The sequence below is a fragment of the Meleagris gallopavo genome, chromosome 8 (genome assembly GCF_905368555.1).
Source record: "Meleagris gallopavo chromosome 8, MGAL_WU_HG_1.1, whole genome shotgun sequence".
Taxonomy (NCBI): Eukaryota; Metazoa; Chordata; class Aves; order Galliformes; family Phasianidae; genus Meleagris; species Meleagris gallopavo.
This window is the reverse complement of record NC_139411.1, coordinates 15,423,357-15,448,676: the sequence shown is the minus strand read 5'-3', so window position 1 is coordinate 15,448,676 and position 25,320 is coordinate 15,423,357. Positions and strand designations below refer to the sequence as shown.

Here is a 25,320-nt window from a genome sequence, read left to right as displayed (position 1 = left end):
TAAGATCAGTAATCTGAGGAGCAAACATATTTGCAGACAACCCTATCTACCAGCACCTATGCCTACAGAACACATTCACAGTTGGCAAGATAAACACTGTCTAAGAAAGTGAGAAAAGCATATGTTTAAAAAAATAATCTGAAGAAACAAAGTACAGATGACAGAGCTGCAGTAACCACTCTTAATACTGAAAACAGCTCAACATCTGCAAAGTCATACGATTTCAGCTTCCTTCTGCCATCACAGATCATGCAGCTTCCTACAAGTAAAGACGATGCTAGCTGTTCCCTTCACCCCTGAATAGTTTTCTACCATAGCAATCCCCCTCAGCACATTTAGTATAATTTAAACAACATTAGTATATCTACATGGAGAAATTTGTCAGGAACAAATGATTTGGGGTGAATGCCATGCCACACTGAGAATATAGTTTCTGACTGAGATGGTTCCTGTCCTCCTTTCACAGCTTGCTCACTTCTGTTCTCATGCACTGCTCTGTTCTGCAGATGGCAGCCTGTGTAGGACCACATGACAAACTGCTTCACAAGATCGAACTGAGTTAAAAATAAAAAGAAGATAAAACAACAAAGGGGGCTGTTTTCATAGCTTCAGTTATTCAAAATCCAGAGGAGTCCTATAATAAGTTTTAAGTGACACAACCAAGACTAGAAAACTGCATGGGGTACAATGACAGAGAAACAGTAGATGGGGTGGCTTCTCCTACCACCTTCGCTACCAAAGCCAAGGTGCTGAGTTTTAATTCCTTGCATAAGTAACTTACAGTGAGTTTTATGACACAACTGTGCCAACCTAACAGCTGCTTTCAGGGCGGGTCCGCTCCCATCATGTGTCCCTTCTGCTTCCTTAACACTTGTGCTGGGCAGCCCACGAAACTAGTACAGAAAGAACAACTGCCAAAAAAAAAAAAATTCTGTCAAAGGAATGATCACTTTTTTCATCTAGATCACTCAGAATTCAGAAAAGCCAGCCTGGAAAGCACTGGCCTGAAGTCAGATTTCCTTACTTAAACAGCAAAGTTGCCCCTCAACCTGCATTCAGATGCCTGTATGGCAATCATACTGAAGGTGTGGCCTCACACAACTGCGAGATACACCAGACTGTCCACCTGTTGGCTTTCCCCAGCCTCGTGCTTCCACTGCACGGAGCCCTGAGCCACAGCCCAGCCCCGTGAGCCACCCTCGCAGGGCAAGCCAGCGTGTCAGCAGCTGAGCAAGGGGAGCATCCTGGGAGCCCTTTTCTGAAGGACTTCTTAACACAGCCATAGCAGAGCTGAGGCAGATAAGCACTTTGCTGCACTCTAGGGAAGACCAGGTCAGAATAACCACTGTAAATGAAACCATCAGTTAATCTTTCCTAACTTCCTTACTCTAAGCAAGCCAGTGGGTTTTGTTTGTTTGTTTTTACTTCCAACATGTATTTCCTGGAATTTCAATAAGTCTGATTATCCCCTTCATTGAAAAATGTTGAGGTCAAAGTAGTTAATTCTGAGGACACACAGCTGCGACCACCAACAAATTTTAAATGCCTCTTGGAGGGTTGAGAGGAGGGCTGGCTGATGAGTGCAGCTACTGCTCCCCGCTTCTGTTGCGGTTCTCAAGAGGATGGGAAAAGACCACCAACAACAAAAAAAACCTAATAACAGTCTAACAAGCTTTAGGGCAACGTGTTAAAAAAATATTAGACAAACACATATGCTGTACTCAGCTGACCTCCTCCACATGGCAGGACAACTGCTTCAGAACTGTCTGGAGGGAAAAAAAAGAAAAAGCAGGGCACAATATACTCTGTCAGACACAGCCTGCAAGCCAACAGAGCTGCTGATGAACTAATGAGAACACATCCTGCTTTCTTCCTTGTCATCTGAGCAATTCTTTTAGGAAAATCAAATTACCTAGAGCTATTAGAGTCACTTGTAAATTACAAGATGAGCTAAGAGCTCTTTTACTGTTTCTCAGTATTTCTAATGAATCAATCATACAATTGCTTTGGCAGTTATGAACAAGGAATCAGAGTTTAAGACAGCGTGTTCTACAAAGTTGGTTAACACACGTCCATACTGTTGATGCCACTCCACTTTCCTTTGGGCTCCCAGCTGCTCACGCCAGCCCTTGCACAGCCTGCTCCCAGGCTGCCCCACAGGGCCAGAGCAGCAGGGCCAGGGAAAGCATCCAGTGGGAACAAAACAGCCCAAAGGAGGTTTTCCTCAGATCTGCTCTTCAGTGCTTCTCCTAGAAGTATTTGTGCGGGATGCCTCAGCGTGGCAGCGCCAGTTACATTATTTGAGGAACAGCCTGTAGTCTAAATCAAAATCTCAACTGGCTTTAAAATCTTCCTGAGAGCACCAAACTGAAAGAATTCCTCGGTATACAAAGTCCAGTCAATGGCTAGCAAGAGCGCTATCACTGTGATTCCATGGTGAAAGCTTAAGGTTTGATAAATGAATCTGGCCTGTTTACAACTCTAAATGTAAAAACAGCTTGCATACAGTCCACCTTCTCCACGTGTCTTCTTTCTCATATATGTTTGGATAGTGGAGAGGTGCTCACTGATCCCAGCCTTCCTTTTGGCAGTAACTCACAGTGCTTCACAGTAGCTGCAGCACAGGGAGGTGTGAGAGGCCACCAAGAGTCAGAATGCAATGCTTAGAGAAACACTGGCAGCAACCAAATCCACTCTGCATCAAAGAGGGACCCCACAAATACCACAGATAACTGCATTCTTGTTGGCACAAGAAGAGCAACTCTATTATGTGCTTATTCCAAGCGGCAGCAAAACACGGGTGTTGCACAAATCCAGCCTGGGTTTTGTGATTTCCACCTCAGTACATGAATCAGATCCAAAGCAATAGTTCATAAATACCGTACCAAAAAAGAGAAGGTAAAAGGTCTTCCTGACTACCAGCAATGTGCAAAGTTACAGATGCCTGTTAACCAAGCCATTATTGCTTTTCCATCAAAACACAAATCCTTTTAACGAGTGCGATTCCGGGCCATTCCAAAGCCACAGACAGGTCTTCTGTTGCCTGCACAGGTGAAACGGATAAAAACCACTGGTTTATGGCCCACAAGACAGAGCATAACATCTGTTATCTCATAAAAGGTTGGGGATGCCCCGTCCCTGGAGGTGTTCAAGCCAGATTGGATGGGGCCCTGGGCAGCCTGGTCTAGTATTAAATGGGGAGGTTGGTGGTCCTTCATGTGGCAGGGGGGTTGGAGATTTGTGATCCTTGGTGTCCCCTCCAATCCTGGCCATTCTGTGATTCTGTGAAAAGGAATCTACTGTGGCTTAAAATACAACCCTGAGACATTCAAGAATTCACTTACAGTTTGACCAAGTCATGAATCAGGAAAGTAATTTTCCTCACATAAAGCAGCCATGGCACTGATCAGTGTAACTGGAATGATCACTCCATATCTACTTTTCCCAATCATTAAAGAAGTTTGTGACAAAAACCTATGATATCCAAACTATAATCCTTTCTATACTAAGACCTCTGCAATCATGTGCTGCTTGACTGAGGCTTGCAAAAAATCTTAAGACAGACAATTATGCAAGATTGCTTCAGCACCTGCATCAACTTAAGTGATGCTTTCAAGCTCTCATCTGACAGAAAAAAAAAGGAGATGACAAGTTGGAGGTGGAAAATTCACTTTGGAAACTTAGTTATGTCCATATGACACCAAAAGTGAAAGTAAGGCCACCAGCGAATTCTCCTTACTCATATTAACTTGTCTCCTTTGATATTTTAGTTTCTAGGCTTTGCTAGTTTACTTTTGTATCAATTCAGCAACAGAAAAAAGAAGATCACAAAACTGTGGTTATGAAGAAGGTAAGGAGACTCATAACATTTTATCTTGCATCATTTTAAATTTCCTGCCCTAATTATTTTCCTGTGTCTTATTTTTAGTGTCTGTCCTACAGTTGAACCGTGGCAGATTGACATGCAGTCGGGATGTATAGCACAGAACTCCCAAGAGCACTAAAATCCATAGCATGATATTGATGGGCGGAAAACAAAAGTCCATGACACAGGCAATTTCAGGAATCACCCTAATCAATGAATATATATACTATTAAATATATATATAAATACTTTAAAACCAATTTTAAATTTGCAATTCATTAAAATGATTCCTCTATTAAAAAAAACAACAACAAATAAACAGCTACTATAAAGAAAAGCAACAGCATTTCTTTAATTACCTTTCTTTCCACCTTGAAGCATTTTCTATATTCTATTAGAACAGCCACTATTCCTTTAATTTGCTCACACCTACAAACCTGCTGCAGAAGCCTAGGATCCAGTGACTTTTCCAATTATATATACAACCACATAGAGGCGAGTTTGTTTCAGAGCTAGTGAGATGAAAGTGGCTTAAGACTGTGAAATATCACCAAGCATTAAAGCAACAATTTCAGGGAGGACAGAAACAGCTGACTCCCTCTAGAAGAAACAATGAGCCGCTCACCAAAATTCCACAGAAAGCCACATCCATCATAATAATAGGTGCTACAGTGATAAAACACACCTACTTAAGGAGATTTTCAGGTAGAAAAGTAATTGAGCAGATTTCACTCAGCAGCTTAATCCTGATGTGCCCTGGAGGACTTATCTGTTCACCTTTGTCTGGCATCCTAAAGCTGCATCTTCTCTTCAGACTACAAATCCGCTCCTGACAGAACATCAGAACTCTCTATATAAGTAGGGCAAAAGAAGTTGTATTAGCTGAACACTAAAGCATTATGACAAACACTCAGAGGTTCCTTGCCCCCATATGTGAGGAGCACACAAAACACAAGTATGCACCAGTATATCCAAACAGAAAGACTTCACTCATCTTAAACCATGCTCAATTAACATTCTTAGTCCCTTAAAGAATCCCACTGCTGACACAAGTCACCAGGGACAATGCAGACTCCATACCATGCAGGATGCCTGCTACAAAGAGCAAAACAGAATACCAAGTATGAACATCAGCATCTATATATAGACAGCAAAAACAACTTCTGCTGCATACTGATTAGACTGAAACACTGTCAAGGCAGAAGATGAAAGAAACCTGCAGAAGAGAGGAATTTCTAGGTGTACATTCAACACTAAAAATGGCAGGCACCATGACAATTACATACAGCCATACATGGAAGTCTTTTTATTTTAAAGAGGAGCTACTCCAGAATCCAGTTCCATAGACTTCCAATTAAGTTTGCTTTGGAAGCTAATGCATGAACTCAGTACGGTAAGAGATGGAAAACTGACCTGTGCCTTTCCAATTTAAGGCTTCAGGAGAAGTCCCAATCTACTCTGTTAGCATAGGAATACTAGTAGAGAGCTAGCCAAGAGACAAAGCTGAGGAAGTCCTGATTCACTTCATAATTTATATTATGAAAGAAAATGAGAAGCCATTCTGTCAATCTTATCTGCATCCAAAATTTCTCGAGTGGGAATTTTTCTTTTAGTAGTCCTTTCTGACTATTTTAACATATCTGGTGTAAAGCGAACAGAATAAAGCAGAAATGAGAACTGCAGTCTGAAAGTCTATTTAGCACAAAGATTAAACAAACGTTTAAAAACAATTTTGATGTCTTTTCCATCCTTACCAAAAAAAAAAAAAAAAAAAGACACCCACAACAAAGGCCACAGCCAGCGCTCTGCCTTCACCTCAATAATGCAGCTCCCAGGTGCAGGCAGATCCAGCAGAATCACTCCTTTATGCACTCAGGCACTGCCACCTCTCCGCCAGGGGCACAGCCATCATCTGCTTCTTGGAGGTGGCCACAATCTCATCACTGGCACCAGGGGGAAGGCAGCTGTGAGCCGCCCTACAGCCCTCCTGGTAATACTGCCACCTGTATTTTCCCTGCCTTCATTTACCAAATTATCACAAGTTCAACGCAAAATCACGCTGTTATGAAGGGCAATAAGTACACAGCATAATTGCCTCCACGAAAAACAGAAGCAGTGAAGGCAGTATCCAGTATATGCTTAGCCAGCTCAGCAACAGTTTAAACAGGTACGTGCAAACAGAACGTATAATGCTGCGTATGTCCGTATAAAGAAAACGCATATATATACACACATACATACATAAATATATATACATACATATATATATATATATATATATATACACATTCACAGAACGAGAGAAAAAAATAATCGGGCGCCATGCACAAAGCACGTTCTGTCACTGTAGTTTTCTGGAGGAGAAAATCATTCTCTGGCTTATACAGCAGCGAGCACAACGCCGCTATGCCGCAGAAACCCGTTCACGAGAACCAGCACAGGCTGCAGCGGACCCGCAAGAGGAGCCCTCCCGCCCCGCTCCCGCCCCTTACAGCTCCCGCACCCCCCGGGGCTTCCATCGCCTTCCCCTCCCGCCGCCGCGCCGCCCGGTCCCGCCGCGCTCACCGCCTCCGGGACCGCGCCCCACACCGGCATCTCCCGCCGCATCGGCGCCGGCACCTCCCGCAGCCCCGCCCGCCCCCTCTACCGCCGGCGCTCCCTCTCGCAGTCCCGCGATCTCACCTACGGGCCGGGCTCGGCCGCACCGCGCACACGTGCGCAGCCTCCGCCGTTTCCCGCGGCGCGGGGAGCGCGGGAGCGGCAGCCTCAGCCCCGCCTCCGGCCGGGTGACGTCACCGCTCCGGCCGCGCACCTGATCCCAGGGCAGGTCGCGCCTTAAAGGGGCCGCGCCTGCTCGGGTGAAGGCCCGCGGCTGCGGGGAGCTCCGCCCGAGTCCCGCGGCGCCGGGGAAAGGTCGGGCAGCGGAAGCCCCCCTGCGCGCTCCTCGCCGCCACCCGGGCGGCTCGCTGGGGGCTGCGCGGCTGCACACCTGAGAGGTGGTGGCAGGATACCGCATGCATCGCCTCCCCTTTTTTATCTCGTTTCCTCGGAAGGAAACCCCCAAGCCGGGCGCACCTCTCTGACACCACACCCAAGAGCGGCGATTCTTGAACCAACTGAAGACCCTTGTTCTCTTCTGCCCCCAAAAGGCAGTGTCTGTCGGCATGCTGTCAGCGTCAGGTGTAGAGCCACGAGCAGAAAACAGCGCTCACATTTATGTCAGACAGGTACTTCAGCTTCCGGAAGGAATCAACCAGCTCAGCATGGCACAGAACAGACAACTGCGGGCTCGCACTGCCGCAAGCTGGCACATGAGCACCGCTCTAAAAGTAAGTGGCACAAATCAACCTGCTGTCCCCGCTCCCTTCCCTAACCAGAACCAATCATATTCCTGCCCCGTCCTGCTCAGCCATCGCCTCTATCACAGAAACGTGCCAGAGGACGACAGCCTGAGAACCAGCACCGAGGCACGTGCCACGGAACATGGAAGTGGGAAATGGCAACTAATACAAAGGTTTCCTATGCAAGAATCAAATCTGAAGACAGCCGGTAGTTCTCTTACTGCATCACCCTCCTTTATATAGCCAAACTGCACAGAAAATGTTGCATTGCAATATACCTGATCACAAAAACACGTTAGCCTCTCTCATGCCAAGGAGAGATTGCTGACAGTTCTCAACGTGCAGCCATTTGGGCACTTTTTAAAGTTATTATTTTAATTTCACTTCCATTAGCACGGCACTGCTGGACCAGATTGCCTCCCAGGATTAACTGCCACCTCCTCCAGCAGCCAGGGCAGCTTTGTGCAAATCTGGCCCACTGTGCCTGCCCCAACACCTCACCAGCAAAGCACCAAGCCACGTGCCTTACCTCCCCAGTTCCCACACACGCTGTCTGTGTCTTACATATGATTATCAAAGACAAAATCACAACAGGAGAAAACATCACCCGCTGGCCAACTAATACAGAAGAATTATTTCCAGACAATTCCTTGATTCTGCAGAAGTCTCCCTACTAATTTGGTTCTACCATCAGTCATACCTGCACTTATCCAAATCAGCGCTGCCCTGTGGAGAGGCAGCCTTCAGGTAGTGCTGGCCAAGTTATACTTTGGGACACTATATTATATCCTCACATCAAAGATGTTCTTCTTGCACTTGGACAGAAGTTATATGCTGCCATGGTTTTATGTTGACATATGCTAATGCTATTTTTTTAAGTGGTTAAATCATCTTAATTGAATTGATATTGACTGTAAACAGCAAATGTTAAAACACTTTCAGAACCAGCAGATATCCTCAGCTCTCTTGTCTCAAACAATAAATAAAAAAAAAAGCTTTTTGCTCTTTCATCTATCATTCAAAACTGAGAAACAGTACGGAATGATCAGTTGTATTTACACTATAATTACAAGAAACAATGCTCACTGAAAGCTGGGCTGGCTGCTCGTTAGTGAGTTTCGATTTGGCATCTCACTCTCCAACACACCAACAGTAAACATGCAGTGGGGTTTTATTTTCAAGAATATCTCCAAAAAACGACTTTAATTATTGATAGTATTCCAAATGTCAGTAACTAAAAAAGTAGATGTCATTTCAGAGCACTAGCTACTAGGTTTCTAATCTATTCCATTTACCTTAATTGCAAGGCGACAGTTCAAACTCCACTTTACACTGAAAATGGGTGTATCTGTCTCAGAGTCCATGTTTATGTGCATAAAAATCCCTCACACTGCTGAACAGTAACAGAGCACTGCAATTTAGCATGGTGGTCTGTGCTCAAGGAAGCAGACACAGCTAGGAAACTACAAGAATTTGACAAATTTATTGACTCAGTTTTCACATCTATCAACCATCATGTTTTCAAGCATTAATATTCTTACAATAAAGATAAGCCACATCCCATTTTGGAAGCGTACCAACACCCACTGCACTGTTAAGTATCGACTTTCCTCCACTTCATTCACAATTGAAGTTCTATTACTCAAACTTTAGATATTTTGAGCCTTCACTAAATTGCAAGTTTGAACTGTAATTCTGCAGAGTCTTGTTAACATCATATTTTAATTATGCTTACAAATAAAGCTTCTATTATGTATCCTAGTGCTGTAATTTAACAAAATAAAAGAAAAATGCCAGGTTGCTGCATAGCATCTGAGAGGAGAAACGCCCTTCTGTGATGCAAATGGTGTGGGAAGTCTGAACTGGTATTAAAGCTTCGCCGTACTGACCACTGCAGAGAGGCTTTAAGCTGTCCTGTACCATGTCCTAACAAACCTTCACTGGTGCTCCAAACCTCTTAGTCCCTGCCTACTGCTCAGACCAAAGGCGCTGCATAGCAGACTTCGGTCACATCACACACAGCTCAGCATCGTCTTTCCCTGTCACAGAACCCAGCACTAAGAAGGCTAGTCAATGACCAGCAGTCCTCTGCTGCAGTGCTTCTGGCTGCCAGGCACAGGAGGAGCTGCCCTGTGCCTGACCCTGGGAGCTGGCACAACCTGGCAGTGTTCTGTGCTCCTCAGCCCTGAGCTTTCTCACTCAGATCCTCTGAATCGCACTAAATGTTGTTTTTCCATCTGTATCCAGAAGCATCAGTACTGCTCAGAGCTAGTCCACGAGGTTGCAACATCTTATTTTCTATACCATGGTACGTATCTATTATACATTCTTCCTACATAGCCATCTCATCCTTCCTAAACCAGTGCACACTACTGGAGTAATCCCAGAGACTTCGGCATCTTTTGGCATATCTTTGAAAGATAATTTTATCACCAAGCATCCATCAGCAATAAGCAGTGTTACCTTGCATTCTGTTACAGTAAGGAACATATATATTCCAAGTATCTACATCATTTGCTAGATTCATACGGTTAGCTCTAAATTTTCAATTTGGAGTAACAATATCCGGCTTCCACATTTTAAAGGAACATCATTTAAATATGACCAGAGTCTGAGCAAGCACAGATCTGCGTGTTCTTCCCCATGTATTTATTGGGAAACTAGAAAGCTACATTTAAATAATCAATGTTAGCTATAACTTCCCTTGGAGATAATATGAACACAATCTCCCAGCTTGAAAAGCAAGATTTGCAAAGAAGGAAAAACTCTGTAGGATGTTACGAGACATTTGGCCCATAAAGATTCCACATCAGACACCTCCCCTGCATTTAAAGGCCACTCCTCACCTCTTGTCCAGCTGTAAAAACTTCCACATTCCCACACAAAAACATCTCAAAATGGCAGTGAAGTAATAATACAAAAACAAATGCAAAAAAAAATGTTAACTGAAAGCAACACACAGTGAGTTAATAGAAGGAACACTGAAATCATGGAATTTACTTCATATTTACTTAAACAAAAAGCTCTATTAAAAATTGCTTGAAGCTGATGCAAATTCCACTCTCAGGCACAGAAGTCAGGTTTGGCTTGCTACACTGCACACAGGCTGTTGGCTTCGACTCATGCAATCACTTGTTTTTGTTTGAGAAAATAGGAACTAAAATTGCTAAGCAAGGTAATTTCCAACTGTGATGATTAAAGAAGTGCGTTCTAGGGTATAATAATGCAAATAGAGAGTTGAAGTATGCTAACAACACATGTTACAGCCTCAGGTAACTGAGGCTGCGCTCATTTTTCAGTGGAGAAATTCGCAATGGAAATTGGGAATGATGTTATAAACAAAACAATTACCTATAGTACCCTCCTTGTTTTCTTATGATAATTATATGTTGAGTCCCCAAAGTGCTGGACTGACAACTGAAGTCATTATGAAAATGAGAACGAAATAAAAGTTAATATTAACTATGCTTCTCAAGACCATAATGTAGGAAGAGAAAGCTGAAAATCTTGTGTGATGCACCTAGATGCAGCCAACAACAGCAAAGTGAAGGCTGCTGAGGTAGGAGGAGACTTTAAAAGCAGGACCAGCAGTAAGAAGGCTGTCTTCATCATAGGTGTGCCTACGGGGTGCTGTCTCAGGTAAATCATCTCCATTCATAACATGTTCAGTTTTTAAAATCATTAACGTGAAAAACAGCCAAGAAATATCTACAACATTGACCAGTTTTAAAATAGTGTTATTCCAAACATAGTTAAAGGAAATGTCTTCTGAGAAGCAACAATTATTTTAGCAATAGGATCTTTTGCTCCTTGCCCAAGACCTAATTGAAAATTTTTAGGTGAATTTGTCTTGCCCTGCCTCTCAGGGTCATGCATCTCAAAATCTCCTCCCTCAGCCTTTATATACACTGAAAAAAATTACATTACCAGCTCTGTTCTTGGAGCTTGCACACCTCTCTTCTCCCACATTCAAATTATTTCTGTCAACTTTTTTTTAACTCAATTTTCCACACTCACAAAATAAGTATATTTTATTTAATAAATAATGTGATGATTCTGCTTCCGGTTAGCTGAGCTCTACCTTCTTGAATGGTTTGCCTAAAGTAGATACAATACTTCAACTGAAGTCTTCTCTGTAATAAAAAGATAATTTTCTATGTTTTACATGCTACATTCATGTTCAGCCCTCCTAATGCAACGCTTCCCCTCCCACAATGGTAAGAATTTTGGAGAGTTGTCTCCTATTTACTTGCTGCCTGCTCTGTATTCTTATATTTCATAATTTCTGCTACCAAGTAGTACTTAACTGCTCTTGTTTATCTTTCTCAATTTTCTTCAAATAATTTTGGAGTCGTGCCCTATATATCTGCTTTCCTTTTAAGTTTGGGGGCATTTTTTAGTGAAACAATTTGGTAAGCACACTCTCTATTCTGTCACCAAGGTCATTAATGAAAACACTGAAGTGAACCAGAACAAGAACAGATGCAGCAGACCATGCTGGATCCCCATTCAATACTGCATTTCATTCTGACAGACAATCATTAATAGCCACCCACTGGGCACTGTCATGCAACACATCTCACTCCTACTCTACTGTACTTCCTTTCAGGACACATTTCTTCACTTGTTGTTAAGATTATTGCATGAAAAAGTGTCGAAGACCTCACTAAGATTAAGATACTAACATTCACTAACATTTTCTAACATTTTCTTGTCAATTCACAGGCCTTATTATCATGTTACTGAAGAAAATTCAACTGGTGTAATGATTTATTTCTAAACTTCTGGCAACTCTAACTCATGCTGTTGTCTTTCAGAGGCTTGTACTGTTTACATGAGTTTAGTACAATAATTTGCTCAAAATGCTGAAGACAAGGAATAGTCTATACCATTCTCTGCCTCCTTCCTTGCCTCTGCTTTTCATTTTCACATCTTCCAGCATCTTCAGTAACAGCTACAGGTACTGAGGTAGCTTTGGTCAACTGGGGAGAGAGGGTTTTTGTTTGTTTTAAGTATGTCACAGGATGCAATTCACCAGGTTCAGTCTAACAAACAACCTGTGCAAGTGCTACAGCTAGCTATGGACTTGCCATCCAACTTACATGTCCTCTCTGCTTTTTATTTTCTTCTTGTGCTAACTGCTGTTCACTTATCTCTCTCTTCTGCTTATGTTTTGAAGACATTTTCACAGTACGTGCCATCAAGTATATCTTACAAAATCATGCTGCCTATCCAAAAAAGCGACACTCCAGAGTCACGCAGGTAGAAGCACTCTGGCAGCAGCACAGAGCAGCCCACAGGCCAGGCAGGCCTCCCGGGAAGGTGCAAGGGCAGAGCAGGCACGTCCGGTCTGGGTGGTTATCTCTAGTTCAAAGGCCATACAGAGTCTGCACTCAGACAGCAAAACACTGAAGATGGGACTGCAAATACAGACTAGATTTAAACCTGACACTGACGATACTGTAGATGTTTTGCTTCTACCAATCTATTTATTCCGACTGCGCACCGCACAAAAGCAGAGAGCCTTCTGTGCATTCCTGCATTGTTACACCATCGCACTTAGGAATGTTTCTCGCTGCCATCAGCCAAAATGCAACCACATAAGAACAGAGCCTCACTATAGAATATGCATATGTGGTAGCTTAAAATTTAGATGTTCAATTTCATTATTCCAAAATAGCAACAAAGAGAGGAAGACAAAAGTTTAAAGACAGCAGCAGCTCCAGCACAACTCTGCTGATTTTTGCCAGATGACTAATATCTACGCCTTCTCAAATCTATTGAAGGGTATTTATCATGAACCCAAACTGTTTATTTCCTTTTCACAAAAACATACCATGATTAGACAAACCAGAAAACCCTTCATTATCTTCTGTGAGCGCTAAGCATACTCACAGCCTTCTTTATTCTTTATTGAATATATTGAATTCTTAATTCTTTATTGAAAAAGAAATAAAATTCTCACCTTGGCATAAACAGCAGAGACCTAAAAAAATTAGAGCAAAGTAATACAGTTGCAAATTAATACAAAATTAAGACAAAACGCATCTTAAAAATTAAATAGCCCTCCTAAGATTGCCCACTCTTTGTCAGACACACTGTAGAATTTTATGGTAATGCTTCTTAAAAAGCAGAAAATAATCTAGCCAGTTTAATGCTGAAGAAAGGAAATATTACCTCTAAGTTAAGATGATAAATTAATATTTAGCTTTTGGAAATTATCTGATTGGATTCGGGTAGTAGTACAAATACAAAAGCTATTAAAGAAAAAAATGCTATTCTAGACATAACTTGGATTGCCTCCCATAGCAGAATGATGCTAAAACACTGATTTATCATGACTTTATAAGATACTGACCAACACTGTAACTATTCTGTCACTGATTGACAGCTCACCATTATTTGCCTGATGAAGTAAAGTTATACGAACAAATATTGAGGCCTCAGTTGGTGGGATTTGGGGTTTTTGTTTGCTTTTTGCTTTAGGCACGCAAAGATGAAAGTATTGGAAACTAACAAGAATGTTACAAATGAAACTGTGCTTCTTATTGATCCTGTTAGCAATACTGAACATCAATCACTATTAGATTCCACTTTATCGGCCAATTTAAAGTGGGCTGGCATTCAATACATTTTGAAAGTGACACTAAATAACAAGCATGTCTGATTTTCTTTTAATTGAAATAGATTACTAATTACTGTAGCTTCCTTAATATAATAATTCCAACCAAGAGCTCAAGAACTTAATGTGTTCAGGAAACTCAACATGATAAGAGGCTCGCCTTGCAGATTTGATTTCCACTGCTGCTTTGTTTGTCACAGCTATTCATTGAAAATCCATCCATTGAAAACAAAAATTTGCAGCGTTTCAATACCTAAAGGGAGCCTACAAACAGGGGGGGAATCAATTCTTTGAAAGGGTTGATAACTGCAGAACAAGGGGAAATGGTTTTCAGTTGAGGGAGGGGAGATTTAGGTTGGATGTCAGGGGGAAATTCTTTACAGAGAGAGTGGTGAGGTGCTGGAACAGGCTGCCCAGAGAGGCTGAGGATGCACTGTCCCTGGAGATGTTCAAGGCCAGATTGGATGGGGTCCTGGGCAGCCCGGTCTAGTATTAAATGGGGAGATTGGTGGCCCTGCATGTGGCAGGGGGGGTTGAGGTCCCTTCCAACCCTGGCCATTCTGTGATTCTGTGAAAAATAGTAGGAAGAGACACTGAAGCAGGCTCCTAACATCATCTTTAAGCTTGGAAAAATTTAAGAGCTCCTTTTATATCAAGTTCACCAGTCTACTACATGATTAGCTTTTGTGCTTTATTCACAATCATATTTGGAATTCAGTCCCATTTACTATCTGTATTCAGCTCTATACACTATGTTTGCTCACACTTGATTTTAGCTCAGTTTCATCCTGTCTCTATATATATATAGTCAGAACTTACAACCAGAAATAATTACTGCTGATTAATCTATGTCCAGAGAAAGACTGTAATATGCAGGTCAGCATCTGAATTGAATCTAAATTCTCTCTTGTATATAGATATCCTCACAAGAGACACCAGCAGGATTTTCTGTTAATTCTTAAGAACTCAGTGTAATGGAAAAAAAAAAACAAAAAAAAAAACCCAAAACCTCCCCACGTGAAGAAATGAATTATTTCTGTAAGAAGGCAGACAATGCAAGGTCTGGTTCCTTTTCTCACCCATCCAGTGATGTGACAGCACTGGAACAACCAGAATTCTATTTCTGGTTCAATGCTAACATCTTCCAGCACACCAAGCTTCTGTGTCCATCCATTTTGCTTACCTGTGTAACACCATGTTAGAGTAAATTTGTTGAGATCTCTGGCCAAAGGCACAATGTAGCATTCCCACAAAAAACAAAAGGTGAAAAAACATTCTGAGAGCTGACTTTATCTCAATGAATTTTAAACTTCAAACAGCAAGAGAATACTGCCTGCTTATGTAACAAAGATGATGAATAAATCTTCAGCCATTTCCTTGCCAGAGAAAGCCTTAATTCTGGACATCCACCCCAGCAAAGGAGCAGTACCATAAAAAGAAGTCAATCCCCATTCCGGTGAATATAAGCCTGCATAACGCCTACACGCAATTCACAGGAAAGCTGGAATAGAAAGTGATGCAATAAAGACAGAATGGAAACTACAGTTGCAGTGGCCATTCCCCCCAAATTTTAAGTGCTGTCATTTTTCTCATAATGCCAACTCACCCATGCTTAACTGTTTGAACACGAACTAAACCTGATTACTGAAATAAGAAGGAAAAAAAGCACATTTCTATCTCATGCAACAGCCTGCATTCACCAAATAAACTGAACCTGTCAACTTGCTCTTACGTTTATTCATTTCCCCTTAAATAAGTCAACAGTTCCGCAGCTTTAAAGTTCGCTACTCTGAAAATGCAAAGTTTAAACTGATTACACTTTTAAAAAATTAGATAACTTCCACAGAACAGTTTAAAAAATGTGCTTATATTTTACTGAGTAAACACAACTTTTGTCAACATTATTACTTCTGAAGACACAGATGTTCATTAGTCCTGCTTAATTGGGCACAGCAAGAATTAATCTAGAGCCAGGGCAAAGACAGAACTTTGACAACATGCTGCCTCACTACAGCCGCCTTGCACAAAGAACCTAAAAGGCTGTGTGGGATCATTAAACACTAATTCACTCCCAATAATGGCTGCCGTGCCCCACAAAGAGCAAGGCTGCAGTCACAGACTTCGGGTAATTGTGCTAAAAATTGGTATGCATCAGACTGTACGTAGGTCACATGATCCCACAGACAGACCTCACAGAGACCTTCAAGGAGCACAGAAAATTAACAAGCAGTGCATGCATAAAGCCATTACCCTTCTAACACTCTACTCTTATACACGTATATGGAATTTGTGCCATTTCAGCCCAGAAATGCTAAGGTAGAACTGAAAAACATCCAGCACGAAAAGATGAACAGATAACTAAGAAGAGAACCAGGGAGTCTATGAGGGAGGTCTATGATATCATGAGTGACTCTGTTATTTCATATTAGTGTGATCTGCCAAGCAAAGACATTGTGAGGCCAGAAGTTAAAGAAACAAGGATAGAGGAACAAATTTATATCACAGATTGTGTAATTCCCTACCACAGAAAGTCGTCTAAGTCAAAATACAATTTAGTTCAAAAAGATTAGGCTGGCTAATGGAGGACAGGCTCATCAGAAGCAATACACAGTTACTTTATGGATGCAGGTACTAGTTCAGGATATCCCTATACTGCCAGCTGGAAATAATAAAAACCAAACAAACAAACACAAAATCCAAGTGGCTAACAAGAGATGGCATTCTAGATTTGCCTCAGTTTTTATAATCTCTCCCTAGGTATTTTTTAGATCACAGCTCACACTGCTCGACCAGTACGAGTGATGCAGCCCTAACCAAAATCCCTTCCTGAAGTAAGCAAGCCAACTCATAAATAGCCATCCTCACTGTTGTCACTTATCAGTCTATCAACACATTAAAACAATAAGGCAGGTAGGATCAAACACAGGAGGCAGGTTCAAATATATGGGCATCATTAGCAACAGGTATAAACTTAAAAGAATGACTATCTACAACTCTGCCATAAGACTGCAGGCAAGCAGGGGAACAGAACTCCATAAAACTTGAAAATAAAGCTGCTCTGGGAGGCAATCAGTGGGAAAAGAAAAAAAAAGGAATGGTGAAAGTTTAAAGCTTCAGAAGCATAAAATGAGTGAACTGGAGGACAGCCTCAAAGCCCTTTACTGATTACTACCAGCACAAGGCAATGGACTAAGCAGATTCTTGTTCTAGCCCATAGTGGTAGCTCTTGCATTTCTCACCGAGATGTCCAGAAAAAAATCAGATGTGAAGAGCAAATGCAGCACAAAGGCTCACAGATGTTGGAAGCCAAAATACCACACTTCTACTTTTCTCTGTATTTTTTTTTACCTTACTTCAAAGTATCTGAAAGAACCAAGTAAGCAAGCTACGTCACCATACTTAATAAACGAGGCAGACTTAGCATAAAGTCCAAATATGTAAACTTAGAAAATTAATCCTCCAATTACTTAAATAATATTATTGCTTCTCAGTAGTAAATCTCAAAAATTTATGCCATTTCAATTTTACCTGATCAGTTCTTCTACTAAGCAAAGTTACATTTTTGATCAAAAAATAAGAGCTAAATAAGCAGCCAAGTAACAAAACCCTCATCCTTCAGAACACAAAGCTTTCAGTGCTGGCACCCTGGATATACCTTGAAATCAGAAGGTTCCAGCAAACGCATTTTCCTACTACTCCACTCAGTGAGAAATTCACAAGTCAGAAAGCACAAGAGAACAGATTCCAGATATAAAAATGCCCATATTTCCAATCTTGAGTTGTAGCCTAAGGCTGTAACAGCTGCTGATGTCACAGAAATTCCTTCTAGACAAACTTCTGCCTGTAAGAGAGCTTACTTCGCTGTGGATGCAGAACAGATATTAAGATCACAAGTGCTGCTCTACTTCATCCTACTCTAAATTTCATATAATTTCTCCTGTATCTACAGCAATAGAGGAAAAATTTCCCTGATGACTCAAGAATTTCCAAAGCAATTTTGCCTTAAAACTACAGAAAGATAGTGATATTTCCTCCACTGAGATGTGTTTCTTTATAAAAATGTCACATGGATTTTTGGCTCTGATATAGTTTTCTCATTCCAACTTTCAGTTTTCAAAACGATGATTTCAAATGTAGCAATCTGCCAACAGGGCCAAAAGATAAACAAGCTGTGACAATAAGTCAAAAGAAGATTAGAGAAAGGCACTGCTTTTTCCAAGAAACATGTAGATAATTAGCAAACAGATGCATATGCTTCCTCTCTCTCCTCAAATTCAGAAATCAAAAGACATAAGTGAATGTTGTTGAGGCAGAAGAACATTGTTTTCTGTCTCCAAAGTGATTTGGATGATTATAGCAAACAGTGCAGAACACTTCAGGAACTAATAAGTAACTAGATTTTGCTTTGAAAAGCAAAGACATGAGGAAAAATGGATGCACATACCTATTTCACCTACAGCTTTTTCAGGAAGTTCCCATGATTCCTATAAAAAGGTATAATATCATGTTTCAAAAGCCAGAATTCAAGTGTTGCAATATTAGTTCTGTCTAGACTTGTATGTGTAGTGTTCCACTAATGCTATCATGTTTTTACTATGCAGGTCCCTCCAAAAGCAATGCCTCCTCTTTCCATGGAAACCGCAACAAATACAAAGAGCACAATAAAATTATTTGATAGAGCGAATTCTCAGCCACAAAACACTATTTTTTCCAACACAGCCACCACCATTAGCAATGCATTTTCACCACCCACGAGCAAGAACCTGCATGCTGCACTCATAAACACCTGTACAAGTAGAGGTACCCCACTGTCATCACTATCGAAATGCACCACCCACCACCTCACTGTGCTCTCATCCACTGTTCAGTCTCCAACAAAATTCAGTAAGCATCAATGAATGTCAACAGGCACAGCTATTTCCACATAGAGGCACTCCGTTACACACCTCTGCTTCATAGGCACTTCCATGCCAGATACCATTGAGTCACGTGGCAACAACATGTAATGGAACACTGGCAGGAAGGTTCAGCCCCTACTGCCATCCCACCAACATCCACCTCTGACATTGTGAGCCAACATAATCAAATACGAGGCCTTATTTTTGGGGAAGCTTTCATAGATCAGTCATAAAATCACCTCTGAAATTGACTGGAAAAAAAAGTAAAACAGTTTTTCAGAAGTGTGTGGACAGAAAACTTCTCCATATAGCAGTAGAAAGTACTACCTATCAGCTACTGTTGCAAACAGACTTTTTCTGAGAATCTTTATGAGACTTTTTTTTCCCCCCCTTCTGAGATGGAAAACTGCTTGTGAGATTAAGGATAAAGACAGACCTGGTCAGTTTAACAGATGACCTTCATGTCGTCAGGCTTTCATTAACAGTGAAGGCGGGTTTATCACCCTCTTGAAGATCAAGAGTTTTTCCAAAAGCTCTTTACAGGTTGATGCTCTTCAGTTTGACAACACTGACCTTCATATTCAGTAGGTTGCTTATTTTGTTTGTTTGTTCCTTGTTGTTGTCTCTTGGAACGCGGGACGATCGCATAAATATTATAATTGTGTAACTACACCTCTAGTCAGTATGAACGGACAGAGGGAAGAAATTTCAAGCCATCATTTCTATGGCAAAATTCTATTTATTGCCTACCTATCCACAGTCCTCAAGGTGGGAAGGAATAACAGATTCACGATAAATGAGAGGGGGAAATGTGTGGCAAATTATCTCAAACTACTTTACAATTGTCACGATGCACAGAGAGCAGCTGGCTCTCACTTAACACATTCTTGGCAGAAAACATCAGCAACACCTACCTCAGTGCAATATAACTTGATGGAGTAGAGAGGCTGTGTTGAACAAAACCTCACAGTACCAGTGGCTCTGCTAAGCCAGGCCCTGTATCTAGAGCCATCCTTACAAAGGCACAAATGAGAATCAGAGATTGAAAGTCTTCCTTCAATAGCAAAGCCTAACGCTGAAATGTAAAGAAGGTAACTGTAAGACTGTGACTTTCAGCTGGCACTAATCTCTTAATAAAGCCATAGTAATCATACTGTAAATACATTAATTGTGTTAATTCCTAAACTTTGCCTCTCTCATGATCGACTCACACTGTTAAATAATAAATGCTGAAGAGGAGCGTGATGAAGAAGTAAGCCAGAACTACAGAATAACTGAAGCTAGAAAGGACTTCAGAGGAAGTCTCTGATCTCACGTCATGCTCCGAGCATGAGCTCAACAGGCAGAGATCACACAGCGGTGAGAATTTCTTATTTAGAGTACCAGGATGCCTTTGAAAATGAACCAAGAACTGCATTTCCATTGTTACACTGAAGTAAATGCTGAAATTCATTATACTGAAGCAAATATTTGAACACTGGTTACGGCCATTCACAACTATAAGCAATTACAATGTAATAATTAATTCACATCTTCTCATAACAATATGGGCCCTGGCATTTAGCATTCAGGTCATTATTCAAATTAATTTCAGACAAGCAGGAATAAGAAGAGGAAGGGAAATCTATGAACAACCTGTAATAATGTTGTGCTTTCTCATGGATATCGTAGAAATAAAGTGAACAGATAGAGATATGGGGGAAAAAAACCTCACAAATGCTAGCATAACAATTTCCCAAAAAACCAGCGACAGTTAAATCTGAAGTAAAACCATTTAGATACTTCATGTTTTCTGCTATGAAAACACAAATAACATAAATATCAAAGAGTATTTGAAAATGTTACGACTGAGTAGAAATCTTATTTTAGGCTTTGGAGTTGTGTTCAAACAATTTTATATACTTCTTGATTTACTACACAGACATGAGATAAAATTGATGAAGACTCATCAATCCTAACTCCGGTACAAGCAGTACATACACTCCCTTACCAGAGGAAAAAAGAGTTACATGGATGTGTAAGTGATGCTCTTAACTGATACTGAAGCTCGGCTGTATTTGCTGAAGCAGAGTGAAGCAGTTCGTTGGGCACGACACCACAAGAGCCAGCTGTTTTCCACCTTTTCACTCCCAAACCCTCCCATAGACCTTTGCAGAGTAATCCTGGAAAAGATCCTGCCAGTTCTGCTGCTTCTGCCTACAGACATTCCAGCGCACAGCCAAGTAAAGCAACTCCAACTTGAAAACGTCACTCCTTATCCTTAGCACAGAAAAGCTCTGCTCTGGTTGAGATGACAGCGCTCTGCCTCCTTTTGTGTCTGTGGATGCTGCCAGTTCCTACCCCGACAAGGACTGAATGCAGTGACATTGCCCAGGTGACACCAAGCAAACGGGCAGAGGAGAGCTGATTACAAGCAAAAAATGAACAAAGGAAAACAAGTGGCAAATAATTTAGATGATAATTGAATCACTGAATGTAACTGATAATTGTTAACAGCAAAAGGACTGACTGCCGAAATAAACTACTAAACCATCTTTCTGCATCATTTTTTGAGCATTCTCCTCCTCCAAAAAAAAAAAAAAAAAAAAAAAGAAAGAAAAGAAAACAAGATCATTTATACATCAAATCAAATCCCCATCCTGAAACCCAGCTATCTAAGAGATGATGATATCGATACTGTTTTGCTAACAGGAAAATTACATTCACTACGTGCCTTGCCTTCCCTAAAATGCCATTGTTAAGAGACGCACCTAAAACTGCACTTTAAAGATTTTCCTGAACAATAAGTGGAAGTTGTCTGGCCCAGAGAATTCAAACAAGTTCTGAGGACGTTCTAAACAGCACTTCCACTGAAAACTGCTATTCATCCTGCTGCACTGCCAAGCTCACACTGCAACATTCTTTCCTGTCTCTCTTCAAAAAAAATAGTAATTACGTCTACATTTCAAGTCTATAAAGCATCCATAATAAAAAGGATTCTAAAGTTTCTGTTGGCATCTCCTTTTTCTTTAAATATATTTCAAATGTACACAAACTCTCCATGTATCATCTATAGTAAGTACTGCATAATGTCCCACAACGATAACAGAACACAAAGCACAGAGAACACTGTACTTCACTAATTACAAGCGTTAATTATGAGAATTTGCTGTGTATTTATTAGCACGTCTCAGGTAGAGCATAATGAAAAACTTTCAGAGAGCAGGAAGGACATACAATCAACAAGTTTTTTCTTTCCCTTCCGTGGCCTATTTTCTTGAATAATGTGCAGAACTAGTGAGGACATTAACCTGCTTCCATGTCAGTAAAGGCCACGCACCACTGTGCATTAGCTGCTGTTTATGGATCCATTCCACTGAGAAAAGCAGTAGGATTAGAAAGAATGCTGTTATCCTATGCTTTGTGACGCTCTGCTCTCATTAACTGTTTCCCAGAATATCTTTATTTTAACATTTTGTGGAAACACTTACAGAAGCAGCCTCCTCTTCAAACAGTCTCCCACATCTGAATCACTCATTCATATTTTTAGCCCATTCATTACTTTCAAATGTCAAAATGTAATAAATCACATTTAAGTAGAACATCTAAGAATTACATACACCAAACCTTATCTACAACAAATACTCACTTACATTTTACAGCTGTTATAATTAATAAGATAGCTGGCATTTGCTTAGGAGAGTAGGATGCCAAACCAATTTCCATACAGATTAAAAAAAAAGTTTCCTTTTACCTAAAGGCTTCTTATCTGCAAATTGCTCCCCATACACAGTGAGCAACATGCAGTTCTATGTAAATGTAGCTAAGCCAAACTGTATGATCTACACAATTAGTGTCTTGCCTAGAATTGGTGATCAGTTGTTATTTATCATCCTATCTGCTTCTGCCACTGGCATAATTAACCTTCGGCACAGCTATTACTTACTGCTTATTTGCCGTGTATATACTCATAAAAAAAGCTACTTTTGTGCCAAGAAGGTTTATACCATTTACAAGTTTAATTACAGTTCAAAAATAGATGTCTGCAGTAAACAGTCTCACTGCCTCTATTGAAACAGGAGAGGAAAGCAGCTGAGTTTGATACAAAACAAAACAAAAAAGCAGACTGTTAGAGATGACAAGGAAAAGTAATTCCAAAAGAAATGTAATTCTAGCCTTCAAACTTGAAGGATTTCAAGCTTGATCAAATCTACACACCGAAAGAATTCCAGCAGAACATAACAAGCCAGGGCACATTACAAAATAATTAAGCAAAGGATCATTATGGTTCACATCCTTTTACAGGCAACCACAATTCAGTGAACTCCTACCCATAACACAAAGCGGTATCATTTCATGCTTGGAGACATGTTCAAAAGAGGGAAACAATTACAGCTAAGGTCTAAATTTTAATAATCTGATTCCTCCAATTAAAAAGAAAAAAATAAGAATCAGATACCTGACATTTGCTTTCATTTGCAATCATGTTCAGTAGACCAGATATGCCATACAAAAAAAAAGAAGATGCTCCCCTAGATTGTGGTGTTCTATCCAAAAAAAAAGGGGGAGAAAACAACCGACAAAAGACTTGCAAGACAGTGTGGTCATATGAGCCTCATTTCAGGAGAAAACAAGGCAACACGTTCTACTTTACACTGCCCACAGAGGCATCTGACCAAGCGGTTTTTCCTATCCCTGGTCCAGTTTCCAACATCTTCAAATAAAAATCAAGATATCTCAAAAATAATTACGTTCATACAGATTACATGAAAATTGATGGTCAGGAAAAGGAAGAACTGATCTGCAGTTTTAGTGAAGGAGAAATAGGAAAATTCACCCCTTACACGGTCTGACTTGTTAGCATGTCACTCAGTAGAGACTGTCCACAGCGCTGTCCCTCATTACGGTGAAAAAGAGTAAGGAATAAGAAGACACAATCAAAAATACATAGGAATGTCAATTTTATTCTTTCTGCAGCTCACAGGAGCCATGACCTGCACAGAGAACTTGTTCTAATAACCTTACAAACTGAGAACAACATGGGTAAGTATTTACATTTCTTAACCTCATCCTGTTAAGTTGGTTGCCTAGAAACAACATCTTACCTCAGAACAAATGGAAAAACTATGTTCTCCTAATTCTTATTCAGAACATTTTGTTGAATTAATTTCATTAAATTTATGGAATAGAAATAATTTCCCACTATACTTCTTACAGCATTGAACACATTAAGATACTCCGTGAAGAACAAATGAAGTCGATGTACAATAACGATAACATGCTCTGAGAAGTCCTCCATAGATAAACTGAGACCGGGATATGACACCCAGAAGGGTTGGTGGGGTGACTCAGCTCCTAATGATATTTCATTTAAGTTCACTTCCTTAGCATCAGCACAAGTTATTAATAACTCCCAGTATGCTACTTAGTTCTGTGGATTCACTTTCCCATTAATGGTAGCAATAGGTTCCTTGTTAATGGTTTTAAGATAATGCTGGATGTTGCCATATGGATGGGTTTGTACGAGGGTTTCTCATGAAAAGCCAGGGAGTGTAAGAAATTGTTGCTATATTTAACTGCCGTGTCCTCACATGCACAGCAGACAAATGGAATGGACAGCATTCCAGCATTTACAAATACAAATGATGCTCAATATTTACTGCACGTTCTGTTTAAGAGGACTACAGGGACTTGAAACAAGACAACATATGGATAGATCAGAGGATGGGTAATGGAATACTGAGCTTTTCACCCCTAGGTCACTAGTTCAAATCTAAACTGGTCGGTAATGAAGGAAGCTATTACCATCTGACAGTCTTGGCCTCTGCAAATTGTTCTGTCAGGCTCTGCCCATTTCCCATCAAGCTCAAAATTCACCATTACAGTTTGCATTCCTGCAGACAATTTCACTCCAGCAAAGTAACTCAGCCTGATAAGCAACTTCTTTTTCCTTGGATCCTAACCCCAGAGCAGAAAACACAGAGGAACAGTGAAAATTATACCACCTGCATCACAGCACTTAGTTCTTTGGATAAATATGATTTCTGTCTACAGATTGCCTACAGATGAAGACAAAATCCTAAGGACTAAAGACTGCCTATTACTTGACTTGCAATTAGCAGGAAAAGAGAGAGATTTGTGCAAGATGATTAAAATTCCTCAAAAGCCACCAACAAGATTTCTCACTGCTCGTCTTGCCATCAAGCATTCACATCTGTGCAAAGAAATGGCCTTACAATGATGGAAATACACACTAACTTTGGAATGGTGACTGCAGCTGCTGTTGATAGAAAAATAAATTAAAAGCCACAGATTGGATGAAGGCATGAAGTAGAATATTTCATTGGACAAATTAAATTGTTGGAATGAATGCAAGTAGAACATGTTATAAAAGTAAAGGACATGTAAAGAAGTTACATGAGAAAAACAAAAAGTTACAAAGTTCTACAAACACCAATAAGCACATCTCCCACACAGCATACTTTTATTGGATCTGAACAATAAGTCAAGCACATAATAATAAAAACTCACAGCTTTTTTTTTTTTTTCCCCCCTTTCAGCCTCCTGCCCCAGTTTGCATTTTGTATCAACTCCTACATTTTGCATAGTTGCCCT

General features: G+C 40.7%; 1 protein-coding gene across 5 annotated transcripts in view; it reads right to left on the bottom strand.

Annotated features, from left to right (window-relative positions):
- Positions 1 to 25,320, bottom strand: part of USP54 (ubiquitin specific peptidase 54) — a 97,807-nt gene that overhangs the window by 70,532 nt on the left and 1,955 nt on the right. Inside the window, exon 1 of one of the 5 annotated variants that reach the window (XM_085229905.1) lies at positions 6,548 to 6,684. The exons of the other annotated variants lie outside the window; for them this stretch is intronic. The gene's annotated coding sequence lies outside the window, so the exon portion shown is untranslated. Of the gene's footprint in view, positions 1 to 6,547; positions 6,685 to 25,320 lie in introns of those variants that run through there. 5 annotated transcript variants of the gene reach the window in all.